The 24,168-nt window shown below is 40.6% G+C and overlaps 1 protein-coding gene across 35 annotated transcripts in view; it reads left to right on the top strand.

Annotated features, from left to right (window-relative positions):
- FOXP1 (forkhead box P1) overlaps positions 1 to 24,168 on the top strand; it is a 499,998-nt gene that overhangs the window by 160,109 nt on the left and 315,721 nt on the right. For 5 of the 35 annotated variants that reach the window (XM_043551443.1, XM_043551440.1, XM_043551450.1 and 2 more), the window contains one exon: positions 7,345 to 7,503. The exons of the other annotated variants lie outside the window; for them this stretch is intronic. The gene's annotated coding sequence lies outside the window, so the exon portion shown is untranslated. The remainder of the gene's footprint in view (positions 1 to 7,344; positions 7,504 to 24,168) is intronic. 35 annotated transcript variants of the gene reach the window in all.

Here is a 24,168-nt window from a genome sequence, read left to right as displayed (position 1 = left end):
CTTCCATACCTGGTGCTCATAGGGAGGGACTTCCCAAGGTTTGGAGACTTTCTTCCGGTGGGGGAATTGGAGAAAGTGGGAAGCCCTGAAAGTAGTGAGGCATCCACAGTAGACTGTCAACCCCCAACCTTCTCTGAAATATCCCCAGTTTTGTTCTCTACTCCCAGACAGGGTAGAAAGACGAAAAGGGAAAGAAGGGCAGCTAAGGTCTTGGGAACCCGAATACTGGCCTAAAGCCAGAGGGTCGCTCTTGTAGGTAGGCAGACCCTGAAAAGGAGGCCACCCAGGAGGAAGAAGCACCCGAGTCTGACCCACACCCTAATGCCTTTGAACCAGTAGAGGCAACAGAGACTTGCCCCCTAGATCTCGGGCAGATTAGACCCAGGAGAGGAAATTTTGGACGGGACCAGGTTGAAGACCCAAGGTACGACAACATTAGGAAAGAGGTGACCGAAATAGATGGGGTCCCCGCGGAAGGGAAAACCCAGGGCCCAGGACCCTACTTCATAATGAAGAAGAATCTCTTATACCGGGTTGCACCAGTACAGGGGCAGAAGGTACAGCAGATCCTAGTACCTCAAAAACACCAGAATGCTGTATTAAGTCTGGCCCATAGTCATCTTTTTGGGGGGCATTTGGGGGTAGAGAAGACCCTGGCATGGTTCCTGCGATGATTCTTCTGGCCCGCAGTACATGAAGTGCGGAGGTACTGTGCATCCTGCCCAGAGTGTCAGCTGCACAGTCCCCGTCCCCACTTGAGGGCACCTTTAGTACCCCTTCCCATCATAGAGGTCCCCTTCGAGCGAATAGCCATGGACCTAGTGGGACCCCTGGAGAAGACAGCCCGGGCCACCAATATATACTTGTCGTTCTGGATTATGCTACTCGCTACCCAGAAGTCCTCCCCCTGTGGAACATGGCCTTTAAAACAATAGCTAAACGTTGGTAGGGATCTTTGCCCGAGTGGAGCTACCAAAGGAGATATTAACAGACCAAGGTAACCCATTTATGTCGAAGCTAATGAAGGACCTGTGTACGCTGCTCCATATACCCTGAGAACTTCAGTCTATCATCCGCAGACCGATGGGCTGGTTGAAAGGTTTAACTAAACCTCAAGGCAATGATAAGGAAAGTGTTAAGTTGGAATTGGAAGGATTGGGACACCCTACTACCCTACTTGCAATCCGGGAGGTACCTCAGGCCTCAACTGGGTTTTCCCCCTTTGAATTATTATACAGACGCCACCCCCGTGGCATACAAGGTATCACAAAAGAAATCTGGGAAGAGGAACCCAGTGAAGGGAGAAATATAATTGATCATGTGTTGCAGATGCGTGAACGGATAGCCCGGGTCACCCCTATTGTACGAGAACATTTGGAAAAGGCGCAGGAGGCCCAGTGCACTCATTACAATCACGAGGCAAAAGTCTGACAGTTCCAACCAGGGGATCAGGTGACGGTGTTGGTACCCACGGCAGAAAGCAAGCTTTTGGCCCAATGGCAGGGGCCCTATGAGGTGGTTGAACCCGTGGGGGAAGTAACCTACAAGGTGCGGCAGCCAGGACGCCGGAAACAAGAACAAATGTATCACATTAACCTCTTAAAGCCTTGGCACCAACGAGAGGCGTGTGTAGTGGCCCAAGAGACCCCAATCCAGGGAAATAACATGCAGGAGTAGATCAGGATATCCACTGATCTGACACCAAACCAGAAGAAGGAGGTAACTGAGATGATCAACTGATACCAGGACGTGTTTTCAACCAAACCAGGTCGGACCACCGAAGCATATCACCACATTATCACAGACCCTGGGGCAAAGGTAACTTTAAGGCCCTATCGGGTCCCAGCAGCAAAAAGGGAGGAGATCAAGGCAGAGGTAAAAAGGATGTTGGAGCTGGGAATCATCGAAGAGTCCCACAGTCAGTGGTCAAGCCCGATTGTGGTGTTGCTCAAACCCAATGGCACCACAAGGTTTTGTAATGACTTTCGCCAGCTGAATGAGATATCCAAATTCGATGCATACCCTATACCCTGTATCGACGAGTTAGTTGACCACCTGGGCAATTCCCGATTTTTGACCACACTTGATTTAACAAAGGGATACTGGCAGATTCCCCTTGCCAAAGATGCGAAAGAAAAGACGGCATTCTGTACACCAGAGGGTCTGTTTCAATATACTGTTCTTCCTTTTGGACTGCATGGGGCCCCTGCCACCTTCCAGCGTCTTATGGACAAGCTCCTACGGCCCCGTATCAGTTATGCAGCAGCATACCTGGATGATGTGATTATTCACAGCCCCGACTGGGAAACCCACTTAGAAAAGGTGGAAGCGGTTCTGGACACGCTAAGACGGGCTGGCCTCAAAGCCAACCCAGCCAAGTGTGCTATAGGGCTAGCCGAGGCTAAATACCTTGGCTACATTGTAGGAAGGGGCATGGTCAAGACCCAACTAAACAAACTAGAGGCTATCCAAAATTGGCCCTGGCCGAATTGGAAAAAGCAAGTCTGGGCATTCCTGGGTGTGGTGGGGTATTACTGATGATTTATTCCCCATTTTGCTACCAGAGCGAGTCCCCTGACAGACCTGATAAAAGCCCGGGGTCTAGACATGGTGAAGTGGACAGATGCTGCAGAGAAAGAATTCATGGATCTGTGGACAGCCCTCTGCAGTAACCCCGTGCTTATAGTCCCAGACTTCAACAAAGAATTCATTTTACAAACAGATGCATCTGAAGTAGGATTGGGAGCTGTCCTATCTCAGATGGTCGGAGATGAAGAACACCCAATCCTCTACCTCAGCAGGAAACTCCTCCCAAGAGAGCAGAAGTATGCGGTGGTTGAAAGAGAGTGCCTAGCTGTGAAATGGGCCATGGAAACACTACGTTATTACCTTCTGGGACGACAGTTTACCCTTTTGACTAACCATGCACCCCTCCAGTGGATGCAGTGAAATAAAGAGAAGAATGCAAGGGTGACCAGATGGTTTCTGTCGCTACAACCTTTCCAATTCACCATACAAAACCGGGCTGGAAGCCACCATGGCAATGCAGATGGCTTGTCACGAGTACACTGCCTGACGACCCAAGTTGCCCAACCCCATAGTGTTGAGCAGAGGGTGGATATGTGACAGGGTTGGGCCAGATGGCTATAGGAGAGTAATAGAAGGCAGATATATTAGCCCCAGGTTAAGTAGGTCCCGTTTCCCTGAGTAAGGTAACAGGGAAGGTTCCAGAACAATCAGGAACCTTCTGGAGATAATTAAGACAGACAGGCTGATTAGAATACCTGCAGCCAATCAAGAAGCTGCTAGAATCAATTAAGGGAGGCTAATCAGGGCACCTGGGTTTAAAAAGGAGCTCACTTCAGTTTGCGGTGCGCATGTAAGGAGCTGGGAGCAAGAGGCGCTAGGACCTGAGAGTGAGAAAGCATACTGTTGGAGGACTGAGGAGTACAAGCATTATCAGACACCAGGAGGAAGGTCCTATGGTGAGGATAAAGAAGGTGTTGGGAGGAGGCCATGGGGAAGTAGCCCAGGGAGTTGTAGCTGTCACACAGCTGTTCCAGGAGGCACTCTAGACAGCTGCATTCCACAGGGCCCTTGGCTAGAACCTGGAGTAGAAGGCGGGCCCAGGTTCCCCCCAAATCCTCCCAACTCCTGGTCAGACACAGGAGGAGCTGACCTGGACTGTGGGTTAACGAAAACGGCCAAACTAAGGGCTGCCGTGAAGCTCCAAGGTGAGCAAATCCGCCAATAAGCGCAAGACCCACCAAGGTGGAGGAGGAACTTTGTCACAATATATATTTATAAATACAGTTGGAGGTAGAATTAAAATAGTGGATTAAAGGTACTGTTGTCTTTAAAATAATGGATAAAATTGACACATTTTCAGTTTCATTTCTTGGACTTCAGTATTGCCTGTTGATGAATCTAACTGATGAATCTTATTCCATGACTCTAGCTATATTAACTTTCTCAATGACAGAGGAAGAAACGTTCTCTAGAGAATGATCAAGGGATTTTAAAATGAATGGAAACTGGTACATTCTCCTTTGTTGTGATCATGGACTTGTGGTTATTGAGCCTATAATATATAATGTTGGGTGATGAGTATGATATATCAAGAATTGATGCTCTCAAGTGTAAAATACTTTCTCATTCTGTGTGTGTATTATGTATATTTCAATAGAACTAGCTTTGTGAGATGGCTGAATTTCAGTGCTCACAAAAGAGCAAGACAGAGAACACTGGCTACAGGCAGGTATAATAATGCACACTGGGGCAACACATGCTTCTCCCCAGAACTCTGACCTGACCTGGGGTGAAATCCTGGTCCTGTGGAAGTCAATGGCAAAACTCCCATTGTCTCCTATAATGCTCTGCTACTTTAGTTCTAGTCTTTCTTGCCCAAAGATTGGATATGGACAACTATGTGAAATTTTTGATGTGGCCAGTATAAAGCTAGGTTGCGATCATTAAACTCTTTTCACTTGTGATGCAAACCAGGTTTCAAGTTAGGCCTCCAAATGTTATATCACAACCGTTAGCGTATTCACCTACAGTTCCACCTTGCCTATCATTGCATGCGTATTTCATATTGTAATGGTTGTCCGTATGTGTACTTGGGAATTGCACCTGCTTTTTTCACAGTAACAGCACTACCGAGGGAGATATGAGTTGTAATCCTTTTTGTATTGAAAGCTGATTGGCCTGGATAGTGGAGATTCAGAAAAGGGAGGGGGGAGCAATCACTTAGCAATTTGAGATGTGAGGATATTCGTAATGCATTTAAAAAGGATATTGCCAAATTTTGCATACATGCATGCATATTTGAATGCAGAATTTGACCCAGGATAATGTGCAAAATGCTGAATAAAAGTAAAAAAAGAAAGCTACCTCAGCTTGTTTTTTCTCTCCAAATACTTGAGGTGTGAGCCTTGCTAATGCCCAAGAAGAACACTTACTACTGTTTCTATATAAAAAGATTGCAACTTGTATAGTACGTAAAACCATCCCTGGGTAGAGGTCCTTTGCACTACGTAGACAAATCGGAGTGAGTTAAGAATAAAACACAATTAATGGACTCAACAGATTGTAAATAATAATTTACAAAGATGGAAGTTCATATGGCAAGGAAGGGCTTGATCCTGTAGTCTTTACTGAGCCTATTGTCTAATAGGCCATAATGCCCAGGAGAGCTGGGGATGCAGCAGCACCCCCTGGCTTGAAGTAGTAATAACAACCAAATTTCATGGTTTCTGGTTTCAGCATCCCCGCTATAAAAATTGGTCAAGCACCTCTGATTGTGCCTATCTTTGTGTCCCAATATATACAGGTAAATAGGGCCAGATTTTCTAATCTGATGGTCTGTATTGCATTAGCAAAAATGCACAGTCTGTTGCCTTAATGCATGCCCAAATCAGAACACCTGAAAATTAACTAAGTGACCTGTTACACATCTGACCATTTTCATGTACATGTACCTGCTTTGTGTTCAGTAATTATAGCATGTATTAGATATTTGGAAAATTTATACCATTTAGGGTCTAATCTAATGCACATTGAAGTTGGTGGAAAGACTTCTATTGAATTCAGTGGGCTTTGGATCAAGCTCATGTTGGGTAAAACAGATTATTTTTTATTTCATTTTTTTATTTTATTTTATTTTTAACCCATTAATTGAGGGCTCTTTTTCCTAAAACCTGCTTAGTGCCCCCTGACGTCAGTGGAAGTTATAGCACTTTTGGAAATCAGATCACTGTTTCGGAGCCTAACTTTCGGCTCCTATTTTTCAAAATCTTGGCCTTAGAGCTGGTATCTGCTCAAGGTGTAGTCAATGACAAAACTCCTATCAATGGTGCAAAACCAGATTTCTATAGCCCCAAAGTTGTTAGCTTATACAGTTTTTACCCTGACAGAAGCTGAAGCAAGGAAAGGTAAATTTTATATATATATATAATATAAACAAAATAAAACTTGAAACTAACACACATTGTTTTATGTTTCCCCACCCTTACGTTTAATTATATAAGTTAAATGTCATGGCCATCTGCCTGAGGTGTTGGCATCCCATTCAGATTGCAATTAAACTATATTAAATAAATAATTAAAACTTACTTATAGCCATTTTTATCAGGCTGAAAAAAAAATTAGTCTTGATCTGCTGAATTGCTAACTTAAAGGAAGGTAAATTTAAGTTCTAGCAAAATGTTTTCTTACAGAATCCCAACCATATGAAGAAGAAAAAGGGGGGGGGGGGGGAAGATGAAGTGTAACACAAGTCAGGCAACATATATATGACTCAACAACAGTAATAACATGTTGTTGGAACCACCTAAATAATTAACTGTAAGAAAACAGAGTTAAAACTGAAGAAAAAACAGATTGAATTTTCTCAGCAACAAAGAATATCACATTAAATGATTTAGAAGAATTCTTTTTAGCTACTATTAAAAAGAATATAAATGAACTGAGGATGAAATTATACTTCTGAAAGAATAGACTTTTCTGTACATCAAACATTTAATACGGTAAAACAATGCTGTACCTGATGAATAATTAAAGTATGAAAAGAAAAAGCATTCTTCAACTTACCACTTAATTATATGTGTGAAGCACTTTTACACATACTGAAGAAATCTAAGGAATGAATTTTATTTTTCATCCTCATTCATTATAAGCATGAAAGAAGAATTTTTCTGAAATGGTAAGTGTTGTGGATCTCACTAAACTTCTCAGTCACTTTCCGGCACTGTACTTAGTGTTTGGTGAATGGAATTGGTGTGGGGTTTTTTTTGTTTTTTTTTTGTTTAAATTGCAGAAATACTTAATGAAGAAAGATAATGGAGCCATATGGCATTGTTGCATACTCCTAGACAAAAGTCTGTGAACGATAAGAGTCAAATTAGGGGAGGAAAAAATGTCAATATTGTAAATATTAAGGAAATAAGTTAATATGAAGGAAATAATGTAGATGTACGTAATACATAGATAAAATTGATGGGTAGCAATTATTGAGGTAGCCGCCAAAGTTTTTCTTCCCCGCCTTTTTCCTCATATTAAAAGAAAAATCATTCTAGCCAAAACAGAAGCTTTTTTTAAGTCGCTTCTCTAAATTATATTATAATCAGCTTTTAGTTGAAGTCATGAAGTGTTCAAGACATGTTGCTGTAGCAACAGCAGTATTAAATATTTGATCCAGAAGCTAGGTGTTAGCACTAGTCCAAGGAACTGAGAGTGGTGGTGTCTGTAAGGGGATGTTTTGCAATGCATTTATACGTGCTGTCCTTGGCGGTATGAATATTCACTGGTGCTATCGTGTCACTTGTGTTCATTGCTTTTACCTAGAGATTCCTTCAAACAATATGGAAAGAACAAATGGCAAAAGTGCTTCTGCTCCCTCACACTTCCAGTCTGACAGATAGCTGCACCAATGAGAGAGAAGCCAAAACCTTTCAACCCATAGGATCTTCAATGTTCTGTCCTTGGTACTCTCTCCACCTCCGAGTGAGTACATTCAGTCACACATTTCTGCTTCCTCCTGCATTTCAGTCAGATGTCAGGGCTTCTTTTTTCACCTCCAGGAATAAAAAAAGGAAAATGTTATGGAGAAGACTATAGTGCAAGAGTGTCTTCTGCAGTCCTCCACCATGCGCTTGGTGTGTGGAGTGCATCTGGGATCCCCTTTCTCCTATGGTCACCTCATTCAGGTTCTGGGATGAAAGGGATGCCCTTATCAAGGCCTTTAGTCAAAAGAGTGATGCCTATAAATGGCTCTATCATTCTGATGAAGCTTGTATTCCTTGTTTGCCTATTTGGTTGGTTGCTTGGTTGGCCAAGTAATTCACTTGCTCCATTCGCAGTGCTCAGGGAACTGCATAGTAGACCCCAAGGGGTACCATTCTTAAGTCATGATCAGATGTCCTAAACAAGCACGTGTCACATTAGCCGCAGAGGATATGAATTCTAATTCTTCCAGATACTTTCTTCTGCAAGACCCTTCTTCCTCTTAAGTTATCTTTCTAGATTTCTTTAAACTAGCAAATTAAAGTTCTTCTCTTCTGATTGAATGGAGTGGGAGAAGAGTTGAGTAGTTCTGACACTCCTTAAACATCACAGAAGCCTTCATTTCTCTTTAGCAGGATTTATGAGTTGTGTTCCTCTGATTAATGGTCCCTGCAATCGAAGGATGTCCAGTGGGAAGCCAGAGTTTCCAATGATACATTCAGCCAGTGGATTCTTGGCTGCATTTCTAAAAGTTCTACTGGAGTCAGGGATCATTTAATCAGAATACTGGTTATTTCCTGGGTACAGAGGTCACTGAGGATAAGGTCTGTAAGAAACCGAATTTATCATCTTTAAATAAGATCACCAGACATTACAGAGAGGATACCTTTTTGCCTCTGTATCACTTGAGTCTTACATGCTCTGACTTGTGATGTTTTCTTATCCCTTGCCAGCTTATGCAAACAAAATTACATTGTATTCAGGTGCTAGTTCAAACCATAAACTTTTCAAGGCATTATAATGTAGAAACAGCAGTAAAAAATGTTCAACTGGAAGATAGGGATTAACTGCGCTTCCAGTAACTCAGACCTTTACTATGGACTAGTGCAGAGAGTATTTTACACTGTAAAGGTTACTAATTTATCTGTTACACTGGTCTAAATTCTCTTTTTCTATCACACCCTGTTTTCTGTTCTGGGTACACATCGACGGAATGTGCTGAGTCGGTAGATTCTTGAACAAGGAACCTTTTTGTTTTTGTCTTTTTTTTCATTAACTAAACTTAGCGCTGTATGTAGATTTCTGTCTCCTCTCAACGGTCATTGTGTGCTGTGGTGGCTTAATCTAGAAACAGAGCATCTGATGCCTCCAAAAAGTTTGTGAACGCCTTTTCCACTGGTGTTGCTGTTTGTTAGTTTCCAAGAAAAGTGCAAGCCATTAATCCAGTTTGCTGTGTATCTGAGGCTAGGAAGGAAACCTCACCCCCCCCCCCCCAAAAAAAAAACAAAACAAAACAAAACAAACCCAACACTTTAAGGGACTGTCTTTAATTGTGGATTTTGGAAAGTAGCAGAAGCCATCAAATCCAGGTGGGTGCTCTTACACTGCAATTCCTGTCTAACTGAAAACAATGTGATTCCTAAACTATATCCTTCCAAGTTGTATTCTTGAGTGTTTTAAAAAAAACCAACCAACCAACCAAAAAAAAAAAAACCAACCCCAAACCCTTAATGTGAGAGTGTCAGCTATTTTACACTTTGCATCTGATATGTAAAATATCTGCATTGCTCTGCATTGTTCATATTGTTCTCTAGCCCTTTTGAATTATAACTTTTCTGTAATGGGGGAGGGAAGCTTATTAAAGGGGCAGATTCAAAACCATATTTTTTCCAGTTAGAAAAATACGCATATTCAGGGTTTTTTTTTTCTTCTTTCCCACACTAAACAGTTTGTTGAACAGACGTGTATTTTAATTATAGTGGTCTAAGTTTACGTAGTGTACTGTGGTATTTTGCTGTATTAATTACTGTGTCAAGAGTAACAGGTAATTACTACATCAAATCACCTTCTTATGGTACATGGAGACGTAACTGGCTGAATTATTCAAAAAGCACATAAACATAAGCCCAGAAACCCAAGGTGCAACCTAGCCAAGAATCTTTCTTGTAAAATGAAGCATTTTTTGGTTATGGCTCTTCTTTTTGGTAGTATGTCAGAAGTCTAAATCTAAGGGCATGCCTTTCTGTCTCTATTTAATGCCTACATTAGGCACATGCCAAGGACTTGTATTCCCTTCAGACATGAACTCTGTGGAACAAGCTTTCTTTCAGGGCTGATGGAAAAACCTTTTTGCCTAATTTTTGATCCCCTCACAAATCATGGATTTGAAAGCTTCACTCTTACGCAGATGTTATTGGATTTGCAGTCCAATAAGAAGAGAGTCACTGGAATTCTACAGGACCAAGCAAGTGCACAGAACACCATTTCCTTTCTTTAGAACGTAGTCTCTGAAACACAGTCAAACCCAAACTTCTCTTGCTGCAATCTCCTATCATTGCCATCTGACAGTTTTGGAGTACATAGGGGTGTGATCTGGGAGTTACTGCACTGACTGCTGGTGCACCTTGAACTTGAGACAGTATTTTACCCAAAGGACAGTGTGGTTAATTCTGATGTCATGAGTGAATGTTGATTATATTAGATAAATGTGAGAGTCTCATCACTTAATCTGTTGTTTGTTTTACAAACTGACTTTTCCTGGCCTTATACTAGCTGTTTTGTACAAGTGAGTTCATGCACAGATTTTTTGCTCCTGCCAAAACCCACGCTGGAAAGAGAACTTCTTTCATGTTAACTTGGATGTGGAACACCTGAAAGACAAGATCACACATTGTTGCTTTGGTTACTTTTTCTTATCCAGTAGCCAGCTAATTGATACTTTTATGATAAAACTCTGAGACAAATATATCATAACCCTATGCAAGTTTTAATGGGTATATGGTATGTCTAAGAGGCATCCATATGAGTCTATGAATGAACGATGTAAGTCTTTCTTTTGTTGCCATGGGGGAGGAAAAAAATTGACTTGACTTCTTTATATGCACGGAGACATGAAATGGGAGGTTTTGACTAACATGAGAACTGAAGAAGTCCCTTTTTCAGTGTGATATTCAGTTGGATCTCAGTTAGTTATGGTCCAAGAGTTGCATTTACACCATACAACTTTGCCAGTTTTAAAGACTCAAATAATTAAGCCCTTATCTCTTTTATTTGTTTTTTAAATATCAATTAGCAGTTAGGTTTCAGATGGAGTTTTAATGTTTCAACTCTGCCCTAATTACCTGCTTTGAGAGTCAGGGTCTTCTTGGACTGTGTTGGGGGTTAAGGGAGCAGCAGCAGCTACAGACAAGCAAGAACTGTTGGGAACCTGGTGAAAAGAAAAGAATCTAGAAAATGAGGTAGGGGGACAGGCCAGCCAGCAATACTGGGTGCTAATTCAAATGGCATTGACTGAGGGGAGCAGGTGGAAAGAGGTGTTGCTTTGGGTGGTTGTTCAAAACAATCTGATGTGAAAACCTGGCCCTCTCCTAGAGCCAGGGTCAGATTCAGTCAGTGATCTTGATCTGTCCCCAAAGTCACTCGTTGTTCTAACGGGTTAACAGGGTGCTTCTCTTCCTTTGCTTTCCCTACTGGGACCAACGCCTTTTACATCTCACCTGCTTCAGTGTCATTTTCGGAGGCACAGAGCAAGAGGGAAGGAGGTGGGTTCCCTGCCTTTGCCATTGACTGTCAAGACTACCATCAGATCATAACCTCTGGCAAAGGGGTAGGCTTTCATATGCGTCTGCTGCCTTCGTTAACAGTGGCCATAGCTCCACCTGTCACTGCTTCCCACCCGCATAGTTGAACTGGCACGTGTTCACTGGGTAGTCTGTCATGTGTCTTTCTGTTCTGTAGGAGCTGGTATGGACTGGTCATGTAGCCTACGAGGAGACCACTTACCAGTCCATTCCCAGCCACTTGGAAAGTATCAGTTATGCTGCTGTTTGAAGGCTGATGGCAGTTCCATGGATACAGAAGCGTTTTCCAGTCATTCTGCTTTTCTTTTCCAAAGAGGTGAAAGTAGACAAGAATTATATCTTCTGATGTGAAAAGGGCTTGCCTGTGAGATTCGGGGGGCTCTCTTCTTGATCATCTGTTGCCTCCACATGGTTTACAAAAGTATTTCTAGGAAGAGTGCCGGAGTTACTATCTTGATGATAATATGATTCCTGTACCTTCCAAGTGACATGTAATAGCATGTATCAAGTGTTTGTTATATCTGTTTCATAGGGCCTGGAAGTAGGGATTCTGCCGCATCCCTGGGCTTGAAGTGGTTTCCATTATATACAGGGTTTACACTTTGGTTCAATGGCTCTCAGCACCCCCACTATACAGATTGTTCCAGGGCCAGCACCTCTGATATGTTTGGCTTCTGATACACTTACTTTCACTTTCATCTTGGAAGTCAGTGGCATTCTGTGGTGTATTTGTGGTGCCAGGCTAGACAAAAGCGGTTTGAAAATCAAGTTTTGGAATTCTTTGGTCATGAGTAAAATATTTGTCAATGCACTGCTTTGCCATCATTTGGAAAAGTAATATATGCTCTTATGCGATCGGGCATATACAAAACACTCCTGTTGTTGTGAGGATGAATCTCTTTTTGGTTTTTAAATTTTAGCCATAGGCTGCTGATCAAAATCTGCTTCTTTTTGGCATTTCTGGGAAACCTATGCACCGTTCCTTCTCGTGAAAAAGGGCTGATTACCAACATGGAATTCCAAATATCAAACTCAACTGAATTTAATCCATTCCTGAATGCTATTTATCTGTGCAAGTCAGAAGCAATAAAGGTTTCCCATTGAGAGCCCTGAAGACAGAAGCTCCACAGAACAGGTACAGCATGGGCAAACCTCAGTGATCACTCTTCTCCTGAGACTGCCAGACAAGACTGCAAGTTAGTTCCTAATGTAGTTGTGAATTTTGTGATGTGGGTATGGTGTACCATGTCGGAGACTACTGACTCAGTTAACATAGAATCATAAAATCATAGGACTGGAAGGGACCTCGAGAGGTAATCTAGTCCAGTCCCCTGCGCTCATGGCAGGAGTAAGTATTATCTAGACCATCCCTGACAGGTGTTTGTCCAACCTGCTCTTAAAAATTCCCAATGATGGAGATTCCACAACCTGCTTAGGCAATTTATTCCAGTGCTTAACAACCCTGACAGGAAGTCTTTCCTGATGTCCAACCTAAACCTCCCTTGCTGCAATTTAAGCCCATTGCTTCTTGTCCTATCCTCAGAGGTTAAGAAGAAGAATTTTCCTCCCTCCTTGTAACAACCTTTTATGTACTTGAAAACTATTATCACGTTCCCTCTGTCTTCTCTTTTCCAGACTAAACAAATCCAGTTTTTTCAGCTTTCCCTTATAGATCATGTTTTCTAGACCTTTAATCATTTTTATTGCTCATCTCTGGATTTTCTCCAGTTTGTCCGCATCTTTCCTGAAATGTGGTGCCCAGAACTGGACACAATACTCCAGTTGAGGCCTACTCAGTGCTGAGTAGAGCAGAAGAATTACTTCTCATGTCTTGCTTACAACACTCCTGCTAATACATCCCAGAATAATGTTCGCTTTTTTTGCAACAGCACTACACTGTTGATTCCATATTTAGCTTGTGGTCCATTATAACCCCAGATCCCTTTCCAAAGTACTCCTTCCCAGGCAGTCTTTTCCCATTTTGTACTTGTGCAACTGATTGTTCCTTCCTAAGTAGAGTGCTTTGCATTTGTCTTTATTGAACTTCATCCTGTTTACTTCAGACCATTTCTCCAGTTTGTCCAGATCATTTTGAATTATTATCCTATCCTCCAAAGCACTTGCAACTCCTTCCAGCTTGGTATCGTCCGCAGACTTTATAAGTGTACTCTGTATGCCATTATCTAAATCCTCGATGAAGATATTGAACTGAATCAGACCCAGAACTGATCCCTGTGGGACCCCACTTGTTATGCCCTTCCAGCATGACTGTGAACCATGGATAACTACTCTCTGGGAACATAGACCACTTGAGAGCCATTAACTGGTAACGACTTTCAGACTGACCTAGGGTTGTATTGAAACTTTCTTTCCCTTTGCTTTCATACTGATTTGTGGCAAATACATGTAACATTTCCAAGTTCGTTACTTCATTTTTTAAAATTAATCAATAGCTTTAGTCTGTGATTTTGAAAACTAGCTAGGTATTTTGGGTGTCCAGCTTGAGACTTTGAAGGGGCCTGATTTTGAGAAAGTGCTGAACACTAACCCTGAGAAAATCGGTCCCTGTAGTGTGTCTGAAGACAGGCACTCAAAATAACTAGTCAGTTTTGAAAATCTTGACCGTAACCTATATATTTAACAGAGGGAAACTTGCTTACTTATGAACTGATAAAGATTGTGGTCAGTAGTCCTGCAGAAAGGCTGTGCTGATTTACGAAGTAAAATTACATATTGAATTTATTTCAGATTAACATGTAATCCATATTGGGTGTTGGATCAGACCCTACAATGGCATATACATGTAGATTCTGGAAAATATCAGTGTTCTTTTTTTTTAATGTTTTTGTATGCGCCAACACCCAAGTAATTTGTCACGTATAAAGTTCTCATGGTCTCCAAATGCCTATGATTTCATGGAATTCCTTTTCCTAATAAAATCTAATAACAGTGGGTAATTTTTTTTAACACTTCTAAAATATTTGGCATAAAATTTTGCTTCAGAAAATATTGTTTATTATTTATGCTTCTTGAATGAAAATAAAATTTCCTCCATAGCACCATTTCTGCATGGAATTTATGTCCTGACTGAAGCAGATATTAAAACACCACAAAGACATATATGTTGTTTAAAAAGTACAATAAAAATTAATCTAATTTTCTATTTTTCCCATGTAAGTAAATGAAAATAAAGCAGCTTGAAACCAAAATGGCCATTTTCTGAGTTTTATGTAGCATAGAAGGCTGTTCTTTTTGCCCCGTTTTAAGCTGTGACTTTACTATTCAAGAGACTAACTTTAATCAGCCACCATAATCAGACAAATGGGAGCTTTAGTCAGTGGTTAGTATGTTGGAAGTAAACACTAAGGTTCTCATTATAGTGCATGTCTGAACTACTCTGTACTTTTTTTTTTTTTTGGCAATAAAAGAAAAAACCTGCTCTTCACTGAAATGACAGGATGACAGGAGCATCTTGCAGTTTGGTCATTAGTGTGTGCCTGCCATCAATGTCATGTTATAGTGTCAAATTAGTTAGTGCCCCCTCAGGAGCCAAGCTGGACCTGCAAATTATCTTCATACATCCCAGGAAACCATGTCTGCTAAACCTCAGATCAAATGGGAACAAATTACTAACATGGCTCATAAATTAACTACTTCACAGGCTTGTAACTTTTTACAAGTAGATAATAAAGACAAAAGTTTTAATCTTGTGGTTTATTCAGTCCAGGTCTGTGATGATCTCTTTTAATTCATTGTACACTTGATTTTCATTTCTGTTATGGGGGAAAAACATACACAGCTAAGGAGCAAATGTTTAGAAAAATCTAGAGTTCTTAAAGGAAGCAAATGTAAATCCACTGAAAACAATATAATTAAGTTTGTTATCTCAGTGCTCGATAAGTCGCTGACAATAGTCTTTCTTCTTGTAGTGGCAGTTGTTCATTAATGAGTTCACCAATTAAGTTTGAAAGATTACAGCCTTTGCCAAGAGGATTTATCTGTTAGAAGTATTTTTTTTCTGATACATTCTTACCGTATTGTAAGCCTCTTTGTTAAAGAGATATAAGACTACCTCTTAAACACATTAAATCCTATTATAAGATGCATAAAGCCCTAAAATAATTTTACAATCTGTTTACACATTAGCATCTAGAAAACTGTAACAAATCTGTCCAAAGATGTCTGCTTTCAGCATGAGATGCTAACAGATAGTGTTTTCTCTTAGAAGCGGGCTTTTCCTCATGAAATAAAGAAGCCTCTTCTTTCGCTAAAGAATAATTAATTTGTACTGATTTGTGACTCTACAAATCATAAAACTTTTTCTATGCCTCTTTCCTCCCCCCCCCCCCTTTACAACTGAGTTTTTCAATCTTTGGCAGGTAATCTATAATTCTTTTTTTCTGCTTGCATTTGTTTTTAAATCTAGAGTAGACCAAAAAGAGTAAATCTGAAGCTTATTGTACATCAAAGTCTCATTCACCCACATGCAAGCTATTACCTTTCTTTTGCACCTTTGAGGGAGGTGAGTAATCCATAATCAGTGATCAAATCAGCATTTTGGAAAGGGCCTATTGTGCAAAAACATATAAAATATATCTGTTCATGAGAACCTCTGGCATTTCCAGAGGTTATGATCAGTTAATTATGTCAGCAAATTTAAGTTAAAGTAGGTGGTAGACATATTATAGTTACAATATTAGTAAAGTATTTGCGAAAGAATCATGAATTCCGCTGCAGCATCGTGACCCATGCACGTTTTCATTGACTGTCAGAGGAATGTGCTGTATTGCACATTAAGAATAACTTTTAAAATACAAAACTGTTTGTATAGGGAAAGTACATAAATCACCTTTTTACATCAAAAAGAGGAGATGGGGAAATCACAATATTTGGTCAAAGTTGTTTATAGGAAAGAGAAGTCTATATTGTTGATTCTCTCTCTACCATATTAGGTCAAATTCTGCTCTCAGTGACAATTATGCAACCTTACTGACTTCAGTGGAAGTGATACTGGGAAATTCATCGCTGGCATGTCTCCATCGATTTTTTTTTCATTGCTCCTGATGGTCAGTGCCCCGTTACTCTGATTTCTCCTTGTCATCATTAAACGTGTTTATTGGGATTATTTTACATTTTAAATCACTCTCACTCCATTTTGCCAAGATACCTCTAAGGTCTGAACCAGCAGTCTTGTTGCCACATTGTTGCAGGCACAGTCTTAGCTGGTTACTAGGCTTGTGGCATCCAGCATGACAACCTTCACGCTTCCACAGTACCTGTCTTGTGGCTAGACCGAAAATCCTGCCTTTGCTTCCTGCGGCATGGATGGTGGTGTGGCGGTCTAAGATGTGAACGGGCGACTGAAGCAACTGTATTGCAGACCCTGATCCTTTCTGCCTAGCTTGCCAGTGGAGTCGTCGTCTTTCACTGGGAGGTAGCTGAGGACCCATGCTATGAAGCCTCCACTGGGAGGGAGTCCCATCCCACTTGGGAGGCGCCAAGGACCCGCAGGACACGTGCTTTATGCTGGACTGGGCATCCTCACTGTCCTCCCTGCTTAATCCTGCCTTGATGGCTTTTTTCAGCTGCTTGTATGTGCCATCCACATATTGAATGTTCAGTGTTTAAAGATCAATAAATGTTATAATTTATAAGCCCCCCCCCAAACATGGGCTACGGTCTCAGCTGGTGTAAATTAGCATTAAAATCAGTAGAGCTATGCCAAGTTACAGGAGCTGAGGATATGGTCCTTACCGTGTTAGAGGCTTGACTTTAACCCTCGAAAGCCCAGAAGATGAATAGTTAAGGTTAATACTTTGTGCTTGCCTACCTTGCAGTGATGAGATTTTGCAAGAGTTGAAGACAGACCCATACACTGTTTAAAAGCGTAGTCTATATGGTGGCGCGGCACATTCAATTCAAAGAAATAATGAAATATTGAAATTGTACCACTAGTGGAATACATTTCAGTGATTCCGTAACAACAGATAAACAGCACAGTTAGTTGTGAAAAATATATTTAAATATATGACAGCTGTAAGCTGCTTAATTATTATTAAAAAGTATACGTTTTTGCTGCTGTCGCAGTTGCTATTAGAACTAAACCTCCCTTGTACTTTATGCTGCTGACTATTAAAGCAATTGGTATATATTGTAAGTACCTCAGCATAGGGTGTGGGACTTGATGAATGTTTGACGTCCCTTCCAGCCCTACATTTCTAAGGTCTCCGGTTACAGTATATTTCTGTGGCCTTCTGATAATCAGGGCAATCTTCTGGACCCTGCTCCAAAATCCACTGAAAACAATGGGAGGGTTTTTTTTTGTTGACTTCAGTAGGTGTGGGAACATGTCCTAAACAGAACTTTTCTCTGTGTTGGTCTCGAGAATTCTACCATATTCCCAACTCAGTTTTCTCCTTCAATTCCAAGTAAACTTAACACTGTCTTTGTTCCATTCCTTATTTTCATCTAGCGACTTAAGCACTGTTTTATATTACTTTACAACCTTATGAAAAGTGTATTGTTTGCCACTGCTTATAGTTTTCCTAAACAGCAGTCTCTGTCAAGCTCCTCCATTTTCTTGGTTACTGGATTATTTTCCTTGCTCTTTGGTAATGGAAAGGAAAACCTTCAGTGTCTTGAGGAAGAGATTGTGCTTTTTGCACAATAGCAGCTTTAGCACTGGCAAAACATTGAGGATAGAGAGCCTTCTTTCTGCCTTTAGCCTCAGATGTTTTGAAAGAGAGATTCCCCAGTACCACTAGTTTGGGATTTAGTCATGTGAAAGTTATTTTAAATGCCCATTTGATCTAGATAAATGGACTCAAGAACTAAAAATATACCAGCCAATACAGAATACTCAAAACCTGTTGTGCGTTCCCCTAAACTATAACTTGTATGCAAGGTAGTTTAAAAACCAAACTTTTGGGCTCTCTACATGGAGGCTGATGCTGTCCTACAGTGTTGAAGGCAAAACTGACATAGAATCATAGGACTGGAAGGGACCTCCAGAGGTCATCTAGTCCAGTCCGCTGCACTCAAGGCAGAACTAAGTATTATCTAGACCATCCCTGACAGCTGTCTGTCCAACCTGCTCTTAAAAATCCCCAAAGATGGAGATTCCACAACCTCCGTAGGCAATTTATTCCAGTGCTTAACCACTCTGACAGGAAGTTTTTTCTTAATGTCCAACCTAAATCTCCCTTGCTGCAATTTAAGCCCATTCATTGCTTCTTGTCCTATCCTCAGAAGTTAAGAAGGAGAATTTTTCTCCCTCCTCCTTTTATGTACTTGAAAACTGTTATCATGTCCCCTCTCAGTCTTCTCTTCTCCAGACATGTATAGGCATGTTCAGAAGCAACTTTATAGCAGTGGGTACAGATCATGCCATATCTGAATCACAACAACACTGACAATCCCAAACTTGCCTGCGCTAAGAACCCTTTGCTGGAGAACACCCCCTAACTTCCTTTCACCAGGGTGGGGTCAGAGTGGGAAATCTCCCTTCCACCTGTGTTTCAGGGCTTGCTAAGGAACTTGGAGGCTGTAGGTTTGGTGAGTTAACCATGTTTTTTTCAGTTCTAGTGATACCTGTCGATGTCTGTTCAATGACAGTCTGTTTTTTGTTTCTAGATTTTTAGAAAGTTCCATTTGTAATAGATTGCAACTTTAATATGCATTGTGGAAAATGAGTTAGGATTTCCATTCTAAGAAAAACAGAAGTTTTATTGTAGGAGAAGCTGATCATTCAGTGGTGTTAAGAAAAATTCACATACTGTACAAGAATAAGAGCTGTGCTTATACATTTCCCTGGGACTACAAGTTCTTGTTCACCTCACAAAAAACTTGTTCGTGCTTAAGTGAAAATACACACATGTAATTCTTCAGCAGTGAATTTGTGCATTTTACTCTTCATTAACAAAGAAAACTTGGCTTACCAGAAACCTATGGTTGCTTTCACGGCAGTTGCATGGATTTACATAGAAAATAGAAACTGGCACAAGGAATAAACTCTCTAAACCAGAAAAGGACTCCACTAATGTCCCTAAGTGGAATGCGCAAGGAACCTTATTCATAAACATTCCAGTTTGTGTGCTGTGCATTTTTCTACGGTGTGCTTTGGGTTTTCCTGGACCCATTTTAACTCTGTTCTTAGCAGATGAAAAGTACAGCTAATGTGTCAGAGGTTTCTGTTATGTGCCCGATGCTATATCCAGTTTCGTTTCTACAAAATGGCTATTATCTATCTACATAGTGAATATTTAATCCATTATTTGAAAATAATATTTGTGTTGATCTAGGTTTGAATTAATCTACTTTAGATTGCATTATATCCAAAACCAAGTACCCCCTCATTTAACATATAGCAAAACTACAATAGTTTGTTAGTAAATAGCCCCAAACAACATTTTAGAATCACTTGTAGAAGTTTGTGGTGTTACCATAGAACTCTGTACTTTTCATAAAGCAGTGAGACCTATTCCTAACTTTAAACCAAATTTGCCTCTTTTAAATCTGATATTAGCTGACAAATAATTGATAACGTTAAATATCTCCTGAGGCAAAGGTTATAAATAATGGAATTTATGCTTAGGATGAATTAATTCCACATAGTTTTAATGGTCCCACATTAAAATTTAGTTATCCTTTTGGGCTCTAACTGAATCAAATTTTTAAATGTGGCAAAATTTGCACACACCAGTTCTTGTGCACATAAAACCCTGCATTGCATGTGCAAAACCTGGAGTTAAAAACCTATCAAATCTAGATGACAACCTTGGCTCACTTTACAAACTTCAATGCATTTGGCAGGATGGCACTGCTGTGAATTAAGTAGATTTTATTATCCCCTTTTTACAGATGGGGGAGGGGGGAAAGAGAAGCAACCAATGTGTTAAGGGCCTGATGATAGGCAACTGTAGATGAGAATATCATACACAATTGCATGATTAACTTGCGTGTGCAACTGCATGCACAAACAAAATGTGAAGTCATATACAATTTTTTCTGTAAGCAAGTGACTGCACCTGATTTTAAATGTTAGGCTTTAAGTCATTTGCTCAAAGAGATGCAGGGAGTCTGTGGCAGAGGTGGAAAAAGACCCCAGGCCTCCTGATTTCCGTTCATGTGCCTTGGCCACAAGATCATGCTTCCTATCAGTTTCATGCATGTAAATGCATGGATTTATGTCCACAAAATTAGACACACATTTAGAGGCTGGCTTGAGGCACCTTTTGATCATTTGTTCTGTTGTTTCCCACATTTTTGGGCCTTAGGGGAGGTATGATGAGATCTGATTAGCAGTAAGTCTGTTAATTATAATTTATAAATTAGTGCATCAGTGCAGAAACTTCACTTTCTGATTTGGATTAAAAAGCCCTTCACCTCAGCAAAATGTTGTTAATGTGGATGATAGCAGAGTGCATTGAAATACATTAGATCAAAGTGATACATTTCCTAAATATGATGCCCGAATGGCTAATGAATTTCTTAACCACCATTATTTATTGCAACTTATTATCCGTTGCTATGAATTTACATATAAACGTAACCAACTATTTTGTGTCTCTTCCACAAATATGAAGCCTGTATGATGTATCCGAATTGAAATTTAGTATAATACAGTGTGACACTCTCTGTGATTCTCTTACTCATGGACTTAGGCTCAGTTTAATCATGGGTGGAACTGGATTTACAAAACCTTGATATCAGCCAAATTTTGCAAGAGCTGGTCAGGCTGAGCTGAACTCCGCCTCTGTATCCAGTGCTGGAGTCTTACACACGTGTTAATAGGCGGCTTGAGAGTTGTCAAGGTGGACACCCATTGCCATATCTCTCTCTCCACTGCTCCCCTCTGCTCACGGTCATCTGTCTTCCCCCCTTCTGCCACTCCCCACCTCACCTCTCCAGTGGGGTGTCTGCCGCTCCTCTTCTGTTCATGAAAATCTTTCTCACGCTTTGCTTTGCGCACTGCTACCTACTGCTGCATGCATACAGTGGTGTGTGTATGCACAAGCTATGTTTTTACCGTTCTGCACACGGGTGGTTACCACATCAGGGACATAAGGACACGGCAGACAATGAGCTATCCCATGCAGTTTCACAGTTCGCACATCCTTGGGGACTGGCTTCTTTTACTTACAGGCCCCATATTTCTCACTATGGTCATTAAAAGAGAAAAGTGGATGTACTGAGTGGCAATGTGTATAGTGCTGAGTGAACAGCCTCTGCTTCTCCCTTTACATTTTAAGAGGAGGTTTTTGGGCTACAGTCCCACGATAAGCACTCTAGTAGATTAGCCTGTCCTGCTCATAATGCTCCTGGCAGAAACGCGGTTCTGTGTGTCTGTGAACTTGTGGTTTTGGAAAAAGCTCAGACTTTCATGCTGAGTCAGATTGGGTTTTTGACTGCTTTCATTTGTTTACTCCTGGAGATTATACAGAGTATAGAGGACCAGACAGAAGGAACCAAAAAGTAAGGCACATGTTTTCACCTGAAACAATAACACTTCAGCATAAATAGAGTCAGAATTTGGGGATCTCTTTGACCAATACTGGAACAAAATCGGACGTACAATTAAAAAGGTCTCTGGATCTCTGTCTCTATTTAATTCACCAGAAGATTATTTTTTGCATGCACTGGATACCAATCAGTATCCCAACAATCAACATGAACAATACAGACAAGTGCTAGAGATGTGGAGAAACCCCCTGACCTGTCATGGAGCCATCCAAAAATTAGGAGCTCCGGGGAAGAGGTACACTGTTGTTTTGTTTTACCGTAGCAACCAGGAGCCCTATTCTTGGAGCAGGGCCCCAGTATGCTAGGTGCTGTACAAACACAGAACAGAAAGATGGACCCTGCCCCAAAGAGCTTACAGTCTCACTTAAGAATTAAATAATACAGGGACTTCCCATAAGCTCCAAGGTTGTTTTCTATTGGGGCTTACCAGCCCAAAGCACCAACTTATACTGGTTTCTACAATCCTTTTTGGTGGCAAATCATCTGATATTATATTACTGGAAATCACCTGCACCTTCCAATATAGAAAACTAGCACACTAGATTGAGTGACATGGAATGATAGAATCGTAGGCTTGGAAGGGACTTGAGAGGTCATCTAGTCCAGTCCCCTGCACTTACGGCAGGACTAAGTATTATCTAGACCATCCCTGACAGGTGTTTGTCTAACCTGCTTTTAATGGCAGTACTAAAAAGAATAGCATCTAAAAGATGGGATGAATTCCATAAACTTGATGACTTTTGGTCTCTTTGTTCTGTTGAATGATTGAAAGATAATAGTGAATAGGGTTGTGCCTGGGGAGAGCTGTTTGTTGGACTTGTTGGAATAGTGCTGGATATACTCATAGACTTTAAATTAGAGGAAAACAAATTCTTTATATTCTGTATATATGTAGCCTTTTGCCCGGTATTGCGGTGACAAAGGTTGCCTCTCTCCATAAGGGCCATCGCACCAGGCTTCATACTGTCTTCAAAAAGTAGGGAAAAAATAAAAAAAAACAGGATTTTTTTTTTTGTCTTCAAGGCACAAATTGTATTGGTTTGATAGAAAATAAGTCAGTCCTACCAAAGCCAGAACATCTGTTTACCATAAAAGTGTGTAGTTTTTAGTAGTGTATTGGCTATGGTGCTATTGCAGTACAAATGATAAACAATGACAGGGAAATAATACATTATGCTGGGGAATTTGTACAGAATGTGTGTAGTGTCATGGTTTTAACATTGTGGAACAGAGGGAATAACTTTACACTTGAAGGATGCGTAGAAATTCAATGAACAGACATCTGTGCACTCAGGTTTTCCAGCCAACAAGCCAAATTTATTTGTAAGAGAAATAATCCATAATCATTGGTAGTACAGTTATATTACTGGAAAAGGCATATTCTGGAATTGAAAACCACTTTTCAGTAGATCTCCATTTCCCTTCTCTTCCTATTTACACCAGTCATTTGCCTTTTACTTCAGTGGAGCAACTCTGATTGACACTAGCATAAGTGAAAGGAAAAGGAGGCCCATTATCCATTTACGAGTTCAGCAACATTTGTACAATTTGTTTCTCAGCAAGTAAAATGGTTTCAAAATATTAAAATAGTCCCCTGATTTGCTATTAACTTAACCATTCCTCTGTAATGGTGCTCTTTCTGTCAGACCGAGAGCTCAAGACAGACCACAGAATCAGCTCAGAAAACAGCATTCCTTGAAAACAGTTTTTTTTCTTTCTGAAGAAAAACGTCCAAAGGAAGATGCAGGTACTACATCCAGGCCCTTGATGTCAGGTTTCACAAGTGAACGTTAATTTTCAGTTCAACAGACTGAGTGATTACCATATGAACTCCATTGCATGGGACACAGATGCGTGCAATGCAAGACTTCCTTTTGGGGTACCACACATTGCAACATTTTAATTTTTTTTGCATATGTTCACAAACTGTGTCCACATGCTACACTAGTAACTCAGAGACGGATAGCGTAACATGATAAACTTTACTTCTAAATCAGGCCTGTATTGTATAGCCGAAAACTCTTGTAACAATTCTGCAATAATATCAAGAAACTCCCCATATATAAGTGGTGCTTTAATGAATAGGTCCTGGAGTGTCAGGAAGCAGAGGTTGTTGGAAACTTGGGTAATATTACTGTTGAGTTTTATTAATTAATTTTAAGCTCTTAACATGACCTTGGATTTAAACACAATGTCCTCTTTTGTGGGTATGATTAGCAGATGTTTACCGTATTTCCTCACTCTGTGAAAAATGCTTGTTACACCCAACAGAAACAACCATATGTACTTTGCTAAATCAAATATTTGGAACTAGGGTTAGATTTTATATATCATGGCTCCAATA

Source organism: Chelonia mydas, chromosome 7, assembly GCF_015237465.2.
Source record: "Chelonia mydas isolate rCheMyd1 chromosome 7, rCheMyd1.pri.v2, whole genome shotgun sequence".
Classification (NCBI taxonomy): Eukaryota; Metazoa; Chordata; order Testudines; family Cheloniidae; genus Chelonia; species Chelonia mydas.
Note: the sequence above shows the minus strand (reverse complement) of the source record. Positions and strands in the feature narration are given on the sequence as shown.